This window comes from Nycticebus coucang, chromosome 9 (assembly GCF_027406575.1).
Source record: "Nycticebus coucang isolate mNycCou1 chromosome 9, mNycCou1.pri, whole genome shotgun sequence".
In the NCBI taxonomy this organism is placed as follows: domain Eukaryota; kingdom Metazoa; phylum Chordata; class Mammalia; order Primates; family Lorisidae; genus Nycticebus; species Nycticebus coucang.
The window spans coordinates 6,906,604-6,919,470 of record NC_069788.1 but is presented as its reverse complement, the minus strand read 5'-3'; positions in this window follow the sequence as shown (position 1 = coordinate 6,919,470).

Genomic DNA, 12,867 nt, shown 5'->3' with positions numbered 1-12,867 from the left:
CCAAGAAGCCCAGAGCAAGGGATCTCAAGTAGGTAGTAGGGTTACAGTTTGACTTTGTGCATTTTAGGGAGAGGAATTACAGGTGAGGTCATAAATTAATACATGAAAAACACATTGATTTTTGCCCCCAAAGATGGGACATCTGAAAGAGGGGTGGCTTACAGGTGATAAGTGGGTTTAAAGATTCTTTAGCCGACAGTTGGCAGAAAGAGTTAGGCTTTGTCTAAAAGACCAGGAGTCAGGAAAAGGATCTGTTAATCAGAAAGAAAGTACCAGACTAAGTGGTTTGTTCTGTATACTGAGGACCTGCAGGTAGGTCTTGAGGACTTGCACAGCCTTAGGCCTGTTAGTAACATCAGGATGTCTCTAAGAAAGAGAGGGGACAGGATGAGGAATGTCCGATCTCCTTTCTCAAGGCCAGCAACTCAGTTTGGGATCCTCTTGGCCAAGTGGGGATCCAGTCAGCTAGACATTTAGAAAGAGCCTTAAGATTTTATTTTAGTTCACACTTTTTTTTTTTTTCAAGTTTTTGGCCAAGGCCAGGTTTGAACCCACCACCTCCGGTAGATGGGGCCGGCACCCTCCTCCTTTGAGCCATAGGCGCCATCCTACTGCACACTTTTTAACTAAGGTCCCCTACCCTTTTAATCCTGCCTCTTCTTTCTGTCACTAGACAAATCTATCTAATAAATCCCTATACATGCTCTTGCCTTGAGAATGTTATTCCCTCGAGGAGAGTGGGAAATTGACCCTCCTAGAGCACAATAGTGTGTAAATGTACAAGGTTTATCTTTTGCTATCAAGTTCCTTTGACTAAACACTGAGTGTGTGAAACACGTCAATGTTGTTGTGTATAGCTAAAGTTTGTTCATTTACATTGCTATGCATGATTCCATTACATGAATAAATCAGAATTTATTTATCCCTATTAAAGTTACTGGACATTAGGATTATTCAGTTTAATAATCATTATTAATAAAGCATCTGTGAATGCTTGTGCATGTTTATTTTAATGCACAGGTATATGCATTGCTGTTGGGTATGTAAGTATGAATGAAGATGGCTCAGCTAGTGAGCAATTTTGGTGGCTGAAATACATAGATAAATCACAACCCAGTCTTAGCAATTAGACGTCTAAATTGTTTTCATTTTGGAGGTAGAATAGAAGGATAAACAGCAATTTCATAATTTACAAAATGTTAGACTACCTTAAAAAGGGGCCTGCCACAACGCTTGGCTAGTTTTTCTATTTTTAGTAGAGACAGGGTCTCACTCTTGCTTCGGCTGGTCTGGAACTAATGAGCTCAAGGGATCCTCCTACCTCAGCCTCCCAAAGTGCTAGGATTACTGGTATGAGCCACCATTCCTGGCTTGATAATTGCTTTTCTTTATAAACAGTATTTCCTTTGTTAACTGACCAACATCTCTTCATTTTGCCTGCATAATAAGTCCTGGGTAAAGTTATGGAAGCAACCCTGGGCATGGAGTTAGGCGAACGGCCTTCTTGTCTTACCAGTGTGACAGACTATTGATACAGCCTTTCATTTACTTTTTTTAACCTTTCTGGGACTTGCCTTAATCCTAACTACAGTGAGACTATTCAGTTCGGTTATCACAAAATTCATTTCAACTCTAAAGTAAACTCTAACGTGATTTTTAATATAATATTCATATTTCCTCACTACTTTTACCTGCAGCTATATTCACTTTTGTAGAAATTGGTAAGTGGTAAATATTTCCAACTATAATACATTGAATATAACAAATTACCTAGTATGTTATTAGAGAAACCCAAAACTATTGCTGATCATTTTCCTGCAAGAACAATTATTCTTCATTTGGAGAAGAGAATTTTATCTGGGCATTCATCCCCTAATTCCAATATTGTCATTTTAGTAAATTAGATTTAGGGCATTCCAACTGTTATTTAAGGCATTTAATTAGAGGAATGACACTTTGAGAACACAGCACAAATCTGTGATGGGAAAACACTTTATTATGCTCTCTAAAAATATAAGTTTTCAGTTATTTTCTATGAAAAAGAACTCTAAGAATTTCAAAATGTATGGTGACTGCATGAGTTGGAGAAAGAGCAGAGATGAAATTAGAATTGTACATTAGATTTGAGAACCAGTTCATCCGAGGTGTTTGCTGTTGCTTATTTGCTTTTGGAAAGCAACCTCTTTCATTTTCTCTGCTTTGACATGGGTTTGGCATCAGCCTTCAGATGCTGAATACACTTTTTAGATCTTAAGTAATAAAATAGTGTCCAGAAAAAGTGAACATATCTTTAGAATAAAAAAGGACATATTTTATATAGCCTCAGATCTTAATAAGAGAATAATATAAATCGATTCCTGGGTGACTAAATGAATACCCAGCTTCTGAGTCTGTTCCTTGAAGTTATAAAAAAGGAACTTCAATTTTTTTCATAATTTGTAATCGAAGAAATTAATGTCTCATTTCATGGAGAACTACACTATTGTATTGCTGCTGGCATATGTAATTACATCTATACATAGGAGGTATGATAATTAAGTGCGTGAACTTGTCCCAGAAAAAGTGCTACACACCTCATTGCTGAACATTACCTTGGTTACCTTTGAAGTGCACCTCTTAGGAAGCTGTGCACCAACACGAACACCTCGTCCACCCTGCAAAGCAATTTTGAAACTCTTATTGGAATGGCCATCAAACCTGCCCTTGCATTACCCTTGATGTCCCAAATGTCATCAAAATATCTTCCTTTCAAAATTTCCTCTTTTGGGGTAAAGAAAAAAGTCCTTAGGACCACATCAGGTGAGTAGGGAGAGTGTTTACTGGCTAAAAACTCCCTCACTGGCAGCCATGTGAGCTGGTGCACTGTCGTGATGTAAGAGCCACACCTTTCTCATGCCAAGATTTTCAGTTACGATTTTCCTTACTGTTTATCGATGTTTACTTGGTCTGCCATGCTTCTCACAATAAACCAATGACTTCGATGCACAATTTGACAAATTTTTGCAATGTTCTCATCAGTTCTGCTCATTACTGGCTGCCCTGACCTCCCTTCATTATGACACTTTCTCTCTCCTCAAAGAACATTTAATCCGTATGGACACTGCTGTCAGGTTCATGGCTTGACCTCCATAAATGTCCACTAACACGTCCCTGATTTCACTTCTACTCTGGCCACCTTTAACAAGAAATTTACAAATGTTTGTTCGTTGCCCTCATTCAAGCTCCCATATTCTTGCAATGGCACAAGAGAACACACAACAATAATGAACAACACTCAGCAGGACACCGCTACCTGTGACATGAATGCAGCTGTGAGATGCTGACAGACCAAGGGGGTGAAAACTCACTCAGTGTTTGTACAGCTGCTGACGTAAGCGCACAGTGGCAGCACGTTCACCAACTTGGTTGTCAGACCGCGTAGGTGAACTACATTTCATATGTAATACATACATAGTACATATTTCTATATTTCATCATTTTAATACATATTAAGGAGTGAATATTGCCTTCTCATCACAGAACTGGTTACATGAGACTTTCTGGTTCTCTCTATATGCCATTAGAATGATACCCTATTTTGATAATTAGTATAGCAGTCTTTTGTTTTTAACTCCATCTATCCATATTTCTTTATAATCTTGGCTATCTCTATGCTGCACAATCATGGTGTGTCATGCTTTTAGTATATAAATAGCCAAAAGGCATTTTGAAAGTGCTGGGAGAGGGAAAGCAGACAGACAGAAGCACTATCTCCGTGATGAGCAGGAGGTTAGTTCTTTCAGAGACGGTGAAAACCCGGATAGATAGAGGGTGGTGTGTTTCAGAAGCAGTTTGTCTTCTGCTTAGCATAACCATCATCTTACTTAGTTGTTGTGGTAAGATTTAATTTAAAAAGAAAAGAAAAGAAGGGTGGCGCCTGTGGCCCAAAGGAGTAGGGCGCCGGCCCCATATGCCAGAGGTGGCGGGTTCAAACCTGGCCCTGATTAAAAACTGCAAAAAAAAAAAAAAAAGAAAAGAAAAGAAAAATCCAAGAGAGAGAGAGAGAGAGAAAGAAAGAAGCAGGCTGTTTTGTTTTCAGTAGGATGCCAGGTGAGTACCATGCAATGGGAGCTGGCAGCGTCTGTCAGGCCATGATTATACAGCTTCTCATTTCCCTTGCAAATACATAAGACACCCCAAATCTCCATTGGGCTCAGCTTTCACTAAAAGGCAGCAGTGATGCATAAATACAGAAGAATCAAAGACAGTGACATTGTTTTTTCATAAAAAAAGGTGTTTGACATAAAAGGAAGGATTTCAAATAGAAAGTTACCGGGAAGACATTCGTAAAACAAGAACAATGTCCAAAGGGGAAGAAATGCAAAAAGACAAAAGCAACACCAAAATGGGTCTTGAAATTCTTATTATGTTTATGAAATGCTACCAAAAGTTAGAGTTTAACAAATCAGCAAGAAAAAAGCAAACAACCCCATTAAAAATTGGGCAAAATCCATGAACAGTTTTCCATAAGAAGATAGACAAATGATGCATAAATATGTGAATAAACGTTCAACATCACTGATCATCGGGGAAATGCAAATTAAAACTACAACGCGATATCAACTTACCCCACTGATAATGACCCTTATTAAAAGTTCAAAAAGACTGGGATGCTGACAAGGATGCAGAGAGAAAGGAACACGTATACATTGTTGGTGGGACTGCAAACTAATACAACCTCCATGGAAAACAGTATGAAGAGTCCTCAAAGAAAATAGATGTAGGCCCGCCCTTCCATCCAGCAATCCCACTACTGAGTATCTATCTAAAGCAGCGGTTCTGAACCTGTGGGTCGTGTCCTACAGGAACTGTATTAAAGGGCAGTGGAATTACGAAAGTTGAAAACCACTGATCTAAAGGAAAAGAAATCATTTTGTCCAGAAGACACCTGCACTTAAATGTTTATTACAGCACAGTGCACAATTGCAAAGATGTGGAAGCCACCCACGTGCCCATCAACACATGAGGGAATTAGTAAAATGTGTGTGAACACCATGGAGTATTTCTCAGCCTCAAAAAGAAACAGTGAACTAATTCCCTTTGTAACAACCTGGATGGAACTAGAGGCTGTTCTTTTAAGTGAAGTATCACAAGAATGGAAAAACAAAACCACATATTCTCTCCAATAATTGGGCACTAATAGATGGGCACAGCTAAAAGCAGAGAGAGATGCAAAGTTCATAGGAAGTCGAGAGGACAGGAGGGGTAAAAACCTAGCTGTGGGATGTAATCAACACTATTTGCATGATGGGCCCACTAAAAGCTCCAACTTAAGCATTATAAAGTAACAAAAACTTTTGTACCGCCTCAATATTTTGAAAAAAAATTTTAAAAAAGAGAGAAAAATCCCAGAAAATTTGAGCTAGACCAGAAAAGTAAAAATTAAATAATTTAATGAATTAGAAAGGCAATTATTCCATTAAAATGAAGAGGAGTTAATATGATTTCAATGAGACCACAAGATATCATAAAAACACATGAAAAAAACAATATTTTATGCATATGAAATTAAATTTAGCATAAAAAAGATCTGTTGGCATCTAGACAATGTGAAAGATTCCAAAAATGATATTTATATTAAGGAGCAAATAAAATGATTTGCAGCAAGAGATGAGATAGTGAGTGATACTACATTACTCGTGACGCTTAGCAATGATTATGCAAAATAGTAATGCCATGTAAAGATTATGTTGGTGATAATGTGGAGACAGGCTTTTGTTTACTCTGTGCTTTACGAGAGTCCTCAAAAAATAGGGCTCTATTTATGATCTGTAGAGTGGGATGGCTGCTTTAATGAGGTCTCCCATAAGCCTCCAAGACTTTATCAAAAGTTGATTCTGACTTTTGATGGCTGCAAACAACAATGATGGCTGCAACCAAAAAATAGCCGGGCGTTGCAGCGGGTGCCTGTGGTCTCAGTTACTTGGGAGGTGGAGGCAGGAAAATCACTTGAGCCCAGAAATTGGAGGTTGCTGTGAGTTGTGATGCCACAGCACTCTACCCAGGGGGACAGCTTGAGGCTCTGTCTCAGAAAAAAAAAAAATTACCATGTCATTAAGTTCCTTCTTTATGAAACCTTCTCAGAAAGCTCCAGACAATGACTTTGGCACTGCTAAAGTTAGAGAACTAATAGTCTTCAATTTTGATGAGCTCTCAGGAGTAGATCTAAATTTTGTAGGCCCAGAGCATGGACATTGGAGAATAGCTTTAAGCAAAAAACAATAAATAAATAAATAAATAGACAAATACAAAATGAGGCACAGGACTTCGGAAGGTAAATAAGATGTCCTGAGGTTTGTGCTTCGTTAACTACTAAGTAAATCAGCCCATACAATGTATCTAAAGGAACCTATCTCCTGTATTTAATTTCAGAATTGTAGCTAAACCCTCAAAGCTGAAGGCAATGGATGATAAAAATCCTAAATTCTAAATGGCGTTCCTAGGTACATTCCTGGGGATTTACGAGGAGGTTGCCCAAGTGGTTTTGACCACATTGTGTCACACTCTAAAAATTAGCCCTTGTGAGTTAAGGCTAGAGATCTTTTGAGGAGACTTTCGAATAAAATGTATAGCGCTAGAGAGTTCTGTGACTTTTCTATCAAAAAAAAGTGAAATTAGATGAGGGTCCAAGAATTTAGGGTTATCTGTAAGACGTGTTTCACATGCTGGATGCTTGCTGAACTGCAGATATTCAAACACCTGGTCCCCACTGTTACTGCAGTTGAGCATGAAATAATCCTCAGAAGTAGCCCATGTGTGCGATAAGCTGTGAATGGGTAGATGAGCTACTTAGAATTGCCTACATCAGAATTGCTCCAATATCACTGCTTGGTGAGGCAGAGCCTTGAGTTTTGGTGGCCAAGGTTGAGTAGACTTTTTAATGCCTGAAAAGAAAACTTTTCAATTAGTCCAAAGTAACCATGAAGTAACTAAGATCTGGCATTATGTTTTTGAGTCACAGTAGAAGAAAGGTAAAATTTTTCATAGTTTATGCCTTACAGAGTTGGGACCATTCACTATGTTACACTTATTTATAAATCATTTGTAAGTTTTCTCACCATAACTAGGTTTATGTGTGTTCACACTTCCTGTGGCAGTTGACATAATGCTTCAATCTTGTATTCATAAACGCTCATTGTCGATTACTTTGCTGCATTCTGTATCCTTGTCAATTGGACACTAAGGGGAGGAGAAAACTGACTTAGCACAAAGAGCTAATTTTTTGCATTATTTTGCCAAAATGAGGATTCTTTGACAATTCTGAAAAGTCAGCATTTGCTCCATTCCTAGAGGTGTTCTGACAGTTAATACAGCAATGAAGAATTTTACCCACAATCCAATAATTGTTGAATAATAGAATCCCTACAAACTCTACCCAGGAACATGAAAATTCAAATTTTCACTGAAATTTTCTTCATCTGATTTCCAGACATAATCCCTGAATTGCTGATGATAATGCAATTACCAATTTTACTTTGGCACCTTTTGAAATGTGACAATATTTCTCATTTGAACCACTTCCTTTGCTTTCTTGTGTAATGTGGTTTTCTTTGATAAAAATCAATATTGTTCTCAAACATTCAGTACATGTTTTAAAGAAAAATTTCCAAATGTTTATCAAATTTTTAAATTAGACTCATGGTAATTACTGAACATGTAGAAAAAGGGGCTCAGCTAAGATCTGTGAGAGGTAACCCACCCCAAGCCATTTTTACCTAGGTCTCTAATACAAACACTTTAGTTACCAACACTGTGACCACAGGTTTTTTAGAATGCTAATATATTCCAAACAACATTTGGAATAGAATATCATTTAATAAAACCCTTAATAAATAATCATTGCACCAGAGCTTATGGAATTCGTGAGACCACACCCTGAAATCTCTGTGGAGATAGATTAAATAAGGACATCAGTGATAAAACAAGCTGGGAAAGGGATGCTCTGGGGAGGCCTTATTAGACAACTGGACACTGCACCTGAATGAGTTTGTTGGTTTGGTTGGTTTTTTTTTTTATTCTCTCACCCTGGGTAGGGTGCTATGGCATCACAGCTCACAGCAACTTCAAACTCCTGGGCTCAAGAGATCCTTCTTGCCTCAAGAAGTAGCTGTGACTACAGGCACCCACCACAACTAATTTTTCTATTTTTGGTGGATACAGGGTGTTGGTCTTGCGTCAGGCTGGTCTCCAACTCCTGAGCTCAAGCAATCCACCCACCTCGACCTTCCAGAATGCTAGGATTACAGGTGTGAGCCACTGGCACCCACCCGAGTCACTCATTTTTGATATCCAAAATTTAGGAAACTATACCTTCTTAAAATCAAACCTTACAATATTTTTTAAATATATAAATCATTTTTTTTCTATATTTGAGGCTATTTATATTCTTCCCCTTGAACGTTTTCTAGATGACTCTTTGGGTACATTTTCTACATTTATGGTATGTTTGCTGTAAAGTACAATCCTGCCTAGCCAGACATATTATTTGAGAAACATGTCTTCTTTTACTTGTAAAAAAATTTACCTTCTAATGTGTTCTTTTTTTTTTATTTTGGCCAGGGCTAGGTTTGAACCCGCCACCTCCGGCATATGAGACCGGCGCCCTACTCCTTGAGCCATAGGTGCTGCCCTTCTAATGTGTTCTTAATGGTGTCATCTTACATGGTGGATACCTGGTATGGTTTCTCTAGTATCAGATTATCACTTAGACCAGAGACTTTCTGCCCAAGACCATCCCTGCTCCATTTGCTAATCACTCTGGCCAGCCACAAGGAATTTGCTCTTTGATACCTCACTTTCAACAGTGGATGAAGCATCTAGGCAGAAGAGTAATAGAGTGGGCTTGGATAACAGGTATATTTTTGGAGGTCTTTGGCTGAAAGATGTTGATATGTTAGAATAAAAAAGATTTGTTAAAATCGTGGGTGAGGCATGAAAAATTACCTGTTGGATACAATGTACGCTATTGTCGTGATGGGTACACTATACCCATCTGTACTATTCATCCATGTAACAAAGATATTATTATGGTAACTAAATTTAAAAATATTACAGATAGGGCAGTGCCTGTGGCTCAAAGGAGTAGGGCGCCAGCCCCATATGCTGGAGGTGGCCAGTTTGAACCCAGCCCCGGCCAAAACCGAAAAAAAAAAAAAAAAAAAAATATATATATATATATATATAAACAGATAATATTTTTATAATTTTTTTAAATTTTTCCCCAAACAGTGTAATATATAAATACATATTAGTAAAACAACAATTGCAAAAATCTTATATAAGGGGCAATAATTCAGTCTCAAACCTTATCCCACAAATTATAGTATTTTAGATTTGTCCTTACTTCTTAGAAGCCTATGTCCATGTTTATATATATGTTTATGGATGTTTGTATAATTTCATATCATTTTAATTCTATTATTAATTCTATTACACTCCTAATCAACACCTTCAGAAGAGAGTTGATAATATAGTAGTACCAATCAATTAAAACCTAGACACTATTTTACTATTCGGCCTAGATACCGATCTAGAACCCTACTTTCAGAGATCCTTTAAGTTTGTTCTTATGAAGTTACAGAAATTATTTGCCGTTATAAATATCCAAGATGGAATGAGAAAAGTATATAATCAATCTAAACATAAAACTTTCGCTGAAATAATAGAGAGATTCTTATATTAATTTCCAACTCCTTCCCTCTAAGGTGAAACCTCAGTGGTAAAAATCTTCGCTTAAATGTGACAGTGAAACATCTGTGTTTAGCACATTTGCCCTTTCTGTGTGCATTGAGATGCTGTTTGTTTCTTTTGAAGTTTTTATTATTTGCAAGAAATGGTCTGCCTTTAAATCTGTAGTTACACAAAAATCTTTTAAAATGCAGATATTTGTTTGTCCATTATATTTCTAAAGAAATGTTGTGCCCATTGAAAAATCCCAACCCCTAGTTGCTTATTATTGGAGAGGGCTTTACTTTCATGGTCCAGCATTAGAGATAGTCACTGCCTGAGTGTCTGTCTTGTTCCTGTTTTTCCCTAGCTCTGGGGCAGGACAGGGTTCATGCTGCATCTCTGTCAGGGAAAGATTAACTTTCAAATTGTATCTCCGGTGAAATTGAATTTCTGCATCGTTCATCAACATGAATAATAAGATAGATTCTCTGGACTCGGCGCCTGTAGCTCAGTGGCTAGGGCACCAGCCACATACACCGAAGCTGGCAGGTTCGAATCCAGCCTGGGCCTGCCAAACAACAATGACAACTACAACCGAAAAATAACTGGGTGTTGTGGCGGGCACCTGTAGTCCCAGCTACTTGGGAGGCTGAGGCAAGAGAATCACGTAAGCCCAAGAGTTTGCGGTTGCTGTGAGCTGGGATGCCACAGTACTCTACCCAGGGCCACATAGTGAAACTCTGTCAAAATAAAAAAAAAAAAAAGAAAGAAAGAAAAGAAAAGATAAATTCTCTGTGATAATAATAAGCACACTCTGACCACAGTGCATTAAGCATTTCACTACCCAGCTATTTAATGTCAGCACACTAATTGTAAAGACAAGAATTTTAGTGAAAATTTAATTTTGATCGCTTCTTAGCCTTTTAGGCAAGACCAAGGTTGAAAGCTGAATTTTGTGTTTTTTTTCTTTTCTCTTAACGGTGTAACATAAGCGGTTTCTACGTTTCTCTGTAAACTTCAAAAATATCATTTTAGTAGGGTTCTTACAATATTTAATCTAATGAACATACAATAATTTAGTAAAAATAGTCCTCTTTCACTAGGTATCTAAATTTTGCTGTAAAATATTTGTGAGTATGTGTCTTATTAGAAGAAAACATATAATCTCATTTTCTTCACTAATATGCCAAAACTAACAAAGAAGCAAAAACAGTTATCATATTTGTTAACATGTTCACTTAGTGAAATATATTTAGTAGTTAGTGTAGATGGCGCAAAAAAAAAAAATTTAATGCTATATAATCCTTCATTCCTGCTCAGAAACCAACTCGTTTCTCTAAGTTTTTTTTTATTAATATTAAATCATACCTGTGTACATTAATGCGATCATGGGGCACAATGGAAGAAAAAGTATCCGATGTACTCAGCCCTACTATGAAACTCATTTTTGGCTTTCATATGAAAACTATAACCCAGTTACAACCTAAGAATATGGGGAATGGGGAGAGCGAGGGGAGGGAGGGGGGAGCCGGGCGGAGGGAGGGTGATAGTTTCTCTAAGTTTTAACAAATATAAATGACTGACTCCTAGGTCAACTGTTCAACTCAAAACTTCAGAGGGAGGGAAATGAAAGGAAAAAGGGGCAGGAAAGAAGGGAGAGGGAAGAGAGATGGAGAGAGACAAGAGAGCCGCCGCGCCTGCTTCCAAGTTCCCCACAGTTTCCCACAGTTTGCCTCTGTCACCTTGGGTTTAAATGTGAGAATTACTTCTCGGACACATCTAAGGACAATTTATCTTTCCCCTCACTTTTTATGTCTTTCTAACAATCCTTTGGTGGCATTTCTATGACTTCCATCCTCCTTTGTTGAAAAGTTTTCTTTAAAAATAAAAAGTCTTAAAATTTCATGCAGTTTTTCAATTTCAAACTCCATTACATGGAGTAAATAGTAAACTGTAATAAATTTATAATAAAATAAATTATTTTATGCTGTAATAAATTATTTATGCTGTAATAAATTCTCCTCTTATCACAGAGGAAAAAACATTTCTAGATGGAAACTATGAACTCAACAACATCTTCCCATGCCTCGAGTCGGGGGGTTTGAAATGACCTCCCTGTTTTAAACCTGCTCCAGACGCCTCCTTCTGCTTATTCAGATTCACTGTGACTCTTTTGCAGGGTAATTCAATGTACCTCTTAGAGTCAAGATTGAGAGGCTGTCAGGGCAGGTAAGGATGGTAATGAGGGGACCCGGGCACCTGATGGGAATGAGTCCCACTTTTCTGCCACCTTGTACACACGGGCAGTCTTTGCTCAAAGCTGATGCCAATTGCCAAGACAGCCGTACTGTTCTACCTTTTTAAAAAAATTAATTACATTTCACAACAATTCTGAGAGCCTAAGAGAAAACTTAATTGACAGATTTATATAAATCTTGACATTGATTGCAAGTTGAGTGCCTGAAACTTTCTTTTATAAGTCTCTTGAAAAGTCAAATGCTAATCTTTTCAGCTAAGTTGCTTTGGGTTACATTGTTATCAATCAATCACACTTGTAATTGACTTTTGCTTTTATAGCAATTCTAATACTCATATGACTTTAAGGATGATTGAGTCAACTTTTGTTCTAGCTTCTTCATTGAATGCCACATAACCCAGAAAGACTATAAATCATACTTTTAAGAACCTTGCAGTAAAAACCTCTCTACGCTAAAATATTAAAATTTACCCAATGGACAAACTCTAAGTCATAATAAGCACATAAATCCTCTTATAATATGTACCGTATCAATAAATCAAATTTTTTAAAATGTCTATGCCTTTAATGAATACACACACATACACAAAAAAACATAGATTCTCTAATGTATTGGCACCTGTCTCTAATATTAACAACTAATATTAATCAAAATATGTTCTGACAACTGTTTGAAAATTGAATAATTCTATATGTTATCTGGGTACAAATCAGAATTTCACTTCCTATTGTTCTGTCACTTGCAGAATTTAATATTTTTTCTAGTGCCTTTTATAATTAAGGAGAAACAAATCATTTTCTCTATTTCAAATAAATTTCTAACTATTAAAATAAGATATTGGATGCTTGTAAAACCTGATCGCTTTGGTAGAACCCAATGTTTAACATAAACTTTTAAGACT